Source organism: Propithecus coquereli, unplaced genomic scaffold (genome assembly GCF_000956105.1).
Source record: "Propithecus coquereli isolate 6110/MARCELLA unplaced genomic scaffold, Pcoq_1.0 Scaffold76, whole genome shotgun sequence".
Taxonomy (NCBI): Eukaryota; Metazoa; Chordata; class Mammalia; order Primates; family Indriidae; genus Propithecus; species Propithecus coquereli.
The window spans coordinates 8237612-8246467 of NW_012153729.1; the positions used below are offsets into that span (position 1 = coordinate 8237612).

Genomic DNA, 8856 nt, shown 5'->3' on the forward strand with positions numbered 1-8856 from the left:
TCCCAGCTGCCTACGCTGAGGGAGTCCCATGACCTCCCTGGGTGCCAGGTGCCTCATCGGGGACGGGCAGCCCTGGGCTGGATGAGCTCCGAGCTTCCAGCTACGGCTCCAGAGCTGGTTCCCTGCAATGTTTCCAGGGCCCCGATTTCTACCTGCTTAACACCTCTCCCTGCCTCAGTGCTAGATCTCTGCTCTGCATATGCGGGCAGGCCCTTTGGAGTGTGCGTCCACAGATCCTCAAAGCAGGCCAGCTGAAAAGAAGAGAAGGCCTGGTCAACATGGCCTGAGGAAGTCCCCATAGACCAGAGCACCAGGGCAGGGCCTGAACAAGGCTCCCGACAGTTTCTCTCTCAAGGAACTAACAGCTCAGCTGGAGAAGCCAAATGCCGACGAAATAATGCTGACAAAAAATGGAACAAGATGCAAAAATCAATGTACAGGTGCATCTAGATTTCGATATATTCGTTTTTTTTTTTTTTTTTTTAGAGACAGGATGTCACCCTATCACCTAAGCCGAGGGTTCAGTGGCATGATCACAGCTCACTGCAGGCTCGAACTCCTGGGCTCAAGCGATCATCCTGCTTCAGCCTCCCAAGTAGCTGGGACTATAGGAGCAAGCCATCAGGCCTGGCTAATTTTTAAATTTTTTTGTAGAGATGGAGTCTTGCTATGTTGCCCAGGCTAGTCTTAAACTCCTGGCCTCAAGTGATCCTCCGACTCAGCCTCCCGAGTGTTGAAACTACAGGTGTGAGCCACCCTGCCTTGCGTATTATTAAATGGAAGGGATTGTAGCTATACCAGGGGAGCTATCTGAAGAAAACCCATAAGAAATCTTAACCACTCCCTTGTTTATATTGTCGAAATTGTCTATCCCCCTCCTTTTTAGGAGTGTGGACACACCCACCCCCAACGATGAGGAGACACGGACAGAGGCTGAATCAGAGTACTCGGGCGACTGAGCAGAGCTGGGTCCGTAGAGCGTATCGCTAACACCACTCAGTGGAGAGTGCTATAAATGGCTTTTGACTGCAGGAAGAAATAGCGCCACGGAGGCCAAGAGGCAGGAAATGGGTTATCTCAGGCCCAGGAGAGAGTGGAGGAGGGAAGACCCCATTCGATGCTCCTAACCACCTCAGGCGAAGCTCTTATCCCCATTTCAGGGACAGAAAATGGTGAGCTGGGGGTTGGTCACAGAACTGGGATGCACTGCAGCAAGCCTCACCCGGTCTCACTAGGGACCGGAACAGTCCCAAGTGTGGTGCCCTGGGAGAAGGGACAAGCAAAGAATAAACACCAGCATGCAAGACCTGGGACCCCAGCCTTCTGATGGCTTTTCCCATATAATCATGCATAAAACTTCCTTCCTCTGTGAGCCCACAGCCTCCCAGAGCGCTCTCTAGGTCTCACTTTATCACAGGCCTGAAAGAGGTACACATTTCCTCAGAGTAACAGATCAGAACTTGCTAACTACAGGACACCTACTTCTGGGTGCCATGCCTTACAACCAGCTACTACAAGGTGGTGGTGTGGCTGACCACACACTGTGCTGGCCTTTGAAGGGCAACTGGGGGAAACCAACGGTTGTAGGAAGTGTAGATATTCGATTCAGCAGTGCTGAGAAAGAAAAAGATTATGAAGTCATGAAAAATGGAGGCAGCCTCAACAGATCCCTTGGAAGGAGAAATAGGTTTTAATGCCATTGTTTATCAACTTTAAGAACATAAGACTCCCAATATTTTACCCCAAACCTATTGAGTGAATCTCTGGATGAAGTCAGAAATCTATTTCTTTCTTTCATTTTTTTTTCCTTTGAGACAGGGTCTCATTCTGTTGCCCAGGCTAGAGTGCAATGGCCCGATCATAGCTCATTGTAACCCTGAACTTCTGGGCTCAAGCGAGCCTCCTGAGGAGCTGGGACTACAGGTGCCTACCACCATGCCCAGCTAATTTTTCTATTTTTTTTTTTTTTTTTTGTGGTGACAGGGTCTCACTGTGTTGCCCAGGCTGGTGTCGAACTCCTGGTCTTAAGTGATCCTCCTGCCTCAGCCTCCCAAAGTACTGGGATTACAGGTATGCGCCACCGTGCCCGGCTCATGAATCTATTTTTTAACATTCCCTAAGTAAGTCTGATAATCAGCCTGGTTAATATAGTTCTACTTTAATCAGCAATTTTCCCTTTCTTTTAAGTCAAATATACTGACTACTAAGAACATTTGTTTTTAATTTTTAAAAATTTGATAGAAATCTAGGGATCAATATAAAGGCAAGGTGGCTCAAAATAATGAACGAAGTGAGAGTCAACTGATACCCCCTCAGTATTCCCTGACATACTTTCCTGTGGTTCAGCCCTTGGGACAGATACACAGTCCTCAAAGCCATGTGGCCCCAAACTTGACTGACCCTCTGTTCAGGTGGTCCAGATCCCATTCTGGGCCAGTTCCCATGTAGACGGCAAGAACAAAGCTCTGGGCTCTGGCACCATCTAGTGTGTGACCTCACTCACTGAGAGAGAAGGGCCTGACCCAGGCCAGCTGCTGCCACAGTGGCAAAGGACAGACTCTGTCAGCTGTGGCCAAGAGAACCCGACTCTCAGAGCTGCGTTACTGGATGGGAGTGAGCTGCTATATAAAATGTGGCTCTACCCACATGTGAAACTCACAGTCTGAGAGAGAAGTGTGCTGCAGGACACACCCTACCTGGCCTAGATCCTGGGCCATGGCCCTCAGGACCTCGGCTATAGGCACTCCCTCGCCCCTCTTTCTCCCCCCCCCACCACGAACCCACAGAAACCTGACATAACCTTCGGGCAGAACTGCTGCCTCACTCCCGCGCCAGCTGGTGACAGGGAGCCTCACCCCTCCCGGCGAGCAGCGGCTGCCTTTGCTCCACACTCCCAGCGCCCAGCATTAGCTGCTAATCAATAGCCACACTCTGCAAAAGCATCCTACCTTCCAGGCAGACTCACTCTGAAAAGGATTCACTCAGCACTGCTATTTTTAAAAATGCAAATATGGTAGGAAAGGCAATAAAAATAACACTCCAGAGCCCTGATCCAAGGCCGGTTCTTTCTTCAGGGGCCAGGTTCTCTCTGAAGCGGGAGCAGGGCGTATGGAGGACCAGGGTGGCTAATCTTCCCGCGGCGATCCCGGTTTCCTGCACCACTTTGTTTTCCTAATACCTGTGATTTCAGATAAATCCCAGTGGCCAGAGATTGTATAGACTCACCCGCACCTTCACCTAGATACACGCCGACCCACCCCACCAGGAGACTCCACGGCAGAGGAACAGGCAGGTTTCGTGACAGCCTGAATGACTATGTCAAAACAGTGCTGGTTCTCCCCTTCCTGACAATGCTACGACTACATCTTTCCAAGACAAACTGGGCTGCGGTGCTGCAAACATCCTTCTTCACAGGGGCAGGAGCTTGAAAAAGGCACAGGCAGCCACCAAGGAAGAGGAGATCCAAGACCCCACGCTGGGGCCTACGCCTGTCTGACAGCCTCCGAAACAGGCCTGACACACACCGTCGATGTCCCCGGCCACAGAGAGCCCCACAGACAGGCTGACCCTGCCGCTCAGCCTCCTGGACTCCTCAACACCAGCCTTGACAGTGTGTCTTCCCTTTCTTCAGCTCCCCATGTCGGTGGAATTGGTTCAGGACAGGATCAGGTAGCCTGCCTCCTAAGCCAAGAGTTCCAACAAAATTAAACACAAATACGTAGCAGTGTGTACCTGGGCTGAGTTCATGGTAACTGGCATGGACAGGAAGTGGAAAGAATTCTCCACCACCCATTTGGAAAAAGAGGTGGGGAGGAAACACCCAGCAGCAGTACTGCAGACTTCTCCCCAGCAGGCCTTTGCTCCTTCTCTGGCAGGAAACGGGAAACAGTCACAGCTACAAGTTCCCTATAGCTGAGCCAAACCATAGGAAAATACTGCAAAAAGCAGTGACAGTCTGCCATCAGCATGTGGCTGATACTACACAGTCACCATCCCTCCAGACAATGAAATACTGGAGTCATCCACATCAAAGCTACCAGAGCACAGAACATGGTTTGAATATTTTCTATTTCCCAAGGATGGAGTAATTAGCACCATTTGAGAGGCATTAATGTATTACAATTGATGTGGGGGGCGGGGGTGCTGGAACCCCTGGTTGAGGACTGGCAGACTTTCTTTTACAGGAGTAAATGCCACCTGCTTTCCTCTCTCTCCTGTCCGGGCTGGCTCTACTTCCCCCAGTCCCTGGGTCCTAGGAGGCAGCCAGCACACTGCCGGACCAGGAGTCGGAAGGCCGCTCGAGACTGTGTCTAAAGGACCCCTCCCATCACCAGTGAGCCTGCAGCAAACCTTCTCAAGGGGCACAGACCCCAAATGGAGGAAGACGGGAAGGTGAAGACATCTCAAGGGCTCCACTCTATCCTTCCTTTAAGGGACAACCAAGCCACAGGAGGGTGAAGGCAGGCCTGCAGTGACAGCTTTGAGACCTCTGCAACGTGATAAGCCTGGGAGGCCCTGGGATGTGTGTGGCATGTGCCAAGTAGGCCAAAATCCTGAGTGCTCATGGCCTTCCATGCTCCCCACCACCCCCTGGCCCCCACGGTTCCCAACTGTCTCCGAGTTACTCCTTCCCCCGGGTGTGAACTGTCCTGAAAGGGCAGATGATGTCCAGAAGCATGACCTTAATGACGGCATGGGGAGAGGGTGGCCAATCTTAACCTGGCTTTTCCCAGGCCGAGCTCCAGTCCACCAGGGGTCCGGCAGGGACAGAGCCTGCCCTGCAATAAAACACCTGCTCCTTGCCATTTATTACACGCTGCCCACTTGATCTGCAGAGGACCATCCATCCATCCAGTCGGTCATTCGCTCACTCAACAAACTAAATGTCTCCTGGGTTGGCAGCCCCTGTGCTAGATGCTGATGAAACATCAGGGAACACAAGAGACAGCCCTTGCAGGGACAAGAGCAGGATGGGAGGATAGGGAGTTCAATCCGTAACTGCACACTGAGACATGCCAGGCTGGGGGAGTCGTGACTTTTACACCTCCCTAGACGGCTGCACTTAAGCCTTGCTCAGATGTCACCTCCCGAGAAAGGCTTCTCTGACCACCCTGTCTGGAATCACTTCTCCCTGTTCTCTACCCGCCTGGCTGTACTTTTCCCCACAGCTCTTACCATTCCCTGGCCTGCAGTTCCTGCATGTTACTGCCTGTCTGCCCCCGTGGGGCTAAAATGTGAACCCTAAGGAGTGGGCAATGCTCACTGACAGCCCCAGCAAGTGCCTGGAACACGGAAGGATGCACTCGAGGAGGTGCTAGAGAGACGCTGGAGGAAAAGCCGTGAGAATGGGGACAGGTGTCGAGAAAGGAGTGGTCGGCAGCGCCCAATGCTGCCAAGAAATCGAGGGCCATGGGGAAAACAGCATCCCTGGTGACCCGGGCTCAGCGGTGCCAGTGGGTGGTGCAGGCAGAAGCCTCACTGGCAGGGCCTAGATAACAGCTGGCAGTGCAGGAAGTAGGGCTCGGAGGGTGGAACTTGTTCAGAACTATGGTTCAAGAGGAGGAAAGAGGAAGGGGCAGTCGAAGGGATGGATGTGGGCTGAGAAAAGGTCTCTTTTTAAGACATTAAAAATAGGACCTCCCTGTAGAGGGAGTTTGCAGATCCAGGCCTGAGTGGTAACCAACAGAGGTTGCTCTGCACAGCATATGCGAAGGACCCAGAGCACAGGAGAGGGGGCCTGTCCCCTCTGCACAAGGCGGCTCTCAGCTCAGCAAACCTGCTACTTCCAAAAGGTTGGGTTTTCCAATAGCAGCCGGAACTCTCTTGGTCAGGTAAGGCCAGAGTGCATCACACAGATATCCCCACGGCTTTCTCTTGGTGGTAGACAGCGCCGAAGGGCCTCTGCTGCTGCTCCAGCCCTGCACCTTGCCACAGCCTCAGGTGCTGGTGAGTGCCCAGTTCTCAGCAAAGGCCCTCATGCTGGCAGCCACCTTTAGTATATGAGCTGCCCTCTCACCCAGATCACAGGCTGCTCAGGGGTGGGGTCACGTCACACTTAGTCTCTGATGGCTGGCACAGTGCTTGTGCACGGTGGGCACACAAGTATTTGCATACCGCCTATGGTGAGTATCCCAGATCAATGGCTCAGCCCCCAAACCCCACCACTGGCAGCCTATTGGTCTAACAGTTGGTGACGGTGTTCATGGTGCAGGCATTACATATCGTGATGTGCTCAGAGCCACAGGTCTGTGCCTTCTCCAGGGTCTCAGAGGGGTGGGATTGAGAGCAGTGGGAAGGCTAGAGGATGGGGAGGCACCTGCCCTTCCTTGCCCATGGTCGCCCTGATGCAATTCCTTCATTCCTAGCTCTATGACTAGACCTACACAGTGGTGGCTTTTAACTGGGTCTTTTGTGGAAGGGGTGGAAACTCTTTGGCTGAAAGGGAAAAGAAACAAGGAAAAGGAACCATGTGGGGGATTATTTCTTGTGTGTGTGTGAGTGTGTGTGTGGGTATGTGTGTGTCCCCTATGTGGACCATGACTTTCCCGATCCTCAGAGTTAAATATAAAAAAAAAAATAGGGCAATTAAAAAAAAAAATGGAGGGGGTAGGGATTGCCAATAGCTTTAAAACACAGAACAATGTTAGCACTCTTAAAAAAAAAACAAAACACAAAACTTCATAGGGCTCCACTGATTTAAATCTAAGGGTTGAGCTCTAGGATTCTAGGTACAATTACAGTTTGAGAAACAGGCTTTAAAATATTAATACCCAATCATTATTCTTAACACTGCAAGCTCACCTTTATGCTTGCAAAACCAAGGAAGCACCACTAGTTCTAGAGGCTTGAATACAGCTGAAAAGAATCTCAGGAGGTTCCTGTCTGCCTAGATGCGTTGGACACAACAAACATACCAGCCCAAGGCATGTGTATAGGTGAGGAGGTGTTTTATCTAACCAAGGGCTGAGCACAAAGTGTGGGGACTGGTATTATGACGGAAGAGCAATAGAAATTGGTTTGAGGTAGAAAGTCCAGCATTTAGGAAAACAGGATTTCACAGATTTAGTATGAAGAATGTAAACTACCTCATCAAAATTCATTACACTCATCACATGCTGAAATGATATCCTGGATATACACTGGGTTAAATAGAACATATTAAAATGGATTTCACCTATTTCTTTTGACTCTTTAAAAATATAGCCACTAAAAATTTTTAAATTACATATGTAGCTCATATTACATTTCTATGGAACAGTGTTGGTTTAAACCAGTAAGTTCTTTAAAAGAAATAATTTAGGTGAATTTTATCAAAGTAATGCACAAGTTAAAAAAAAATCAAAATGGCTTAATGAAATAATAGCAGGCCCGTCTTACCCTCTCAATTGTGCTCCTTGAAGCAATCACTTTGTAATTTCTTAGTTATTTGAGTATTTACCTCCATATATACATAAACAACATTCTTGCCCCTCTAATTCCTAATTAATTATAGACATTTTTATTGACTTCCTGTTTCGACAGCTGACAACCTAACTGTCACCCTCCGCCCAACCCCTTGCCTTCACCCCATCCTTCCAATGCTTCTACTGCATTAACTAGAGAACACAAACGTGCTGTGATGGGGTTAACGTAGCTCACAGTGAAACCAAGTGGGCTCCGTGAACACCGAGTCCTCACGCAACCCATGCACATACTGATACTTTCGTCAAATACTCACCCCTGACTTTTCTAAACCTCATCAACATATGTATGAGGTATCTTTTGGTTTTGCCTCTTTTTTTTCCTGGAGCTCTCCCTCTTGCTGAATTCCACCCTGCCTCTCTAACCTGGATTTCCTTTGCTGCTCACGTGCGTCAGAGCCCTTGTTTCCTGGATCCCAGAAAAACTCCCTGGTTTTGGTGAAGAACAACCCCGCCCCCCAAGAAAGGGTTCACGGGAGACACTTTTTTTTTTTCCAGTCCCTGCGTGTCTGAGAAGAATTTTTTTCCTACTCTACTTGACTGCTAATTTGGCTGGATGTGGACGTGGACTCGGAATGCTGAAGGATTTGCTCTGTTGTCTTCCAGTCTGAGAACCTGTGTCTTAACTGGCATATTTAATCTGTTTATATTCACTGTGATCCATGTGGATTTATTTCTATTACCTTCAGGGCTTTCTATCTACCACACTTTTTCTTAGCTTTCTTTCTTCCAGACGAATGACCTAGTTTTTAAATTCCGTATTTTTTCCCTCTGTGATTTTGAAAGCTTTAAATCCTGTTTCTATTCTTTTAGCGGTTACCGTTCAAATTTGAACATGTCTACTTGACTCAAAAAGTCTAACGCCAATCAATATCCCTCCCACGCTTCCCAAACGGTTCAAAGATTTTAGAGTGTATTAATTCAAATCATCCCCTCTGTCATTTTCATTTATTGTCAGAATTTTAGTTTTTAATTCTTCCCAAATCAGTGCTGAGCACTGTTTTAAGTGAATGCTTAGATTTACCCGCACTTTCTGATGTCTTTGCACACCATTCCTTTCTGCATCAATCCCATCTCCTAAATTTAGTTTCGCCTTCCTGAAGTACAATGAAGGTCTGTTAGTGTATAGTTTTTTCTCTCTGTGAAAATGTCTTTATTTGTTCTCATTATTGAATGATAATTTAAGCTGGTTACTGAAAACTAAGCCAACAACTGATTTTCTGTAGCACGTTGAAGATTTTGTTCCATTGTGGCCTCTACTGTTCGGACTTAGGCATTTCCTGAGTTTCGTCGTTGAACCTTGGGGGCAATCTGTCTTTTTCTCTCAAGCTGCTTTTATTTATTTATTTATTTATTTTTGAGACAGAGTCTCACTCTGTTGCCCAGGCTAGAGTGC

At 48.7% G+C, this 8856-nt stretch overlaps 1 protein-coding gene across 3 annotated transcripts in view; it reads right to left on the reverse strand.

The window, feature by feature from the left end:
* UBE2O (ubiquitin-conjugating enzyme E2O) overlaps positions 1-8856 on the reverse strand; it is a 56020-nt gene that overhangs the window by 22302 nt on the left and 24862 nt on the right. The window lies entirely within an intron of this gene.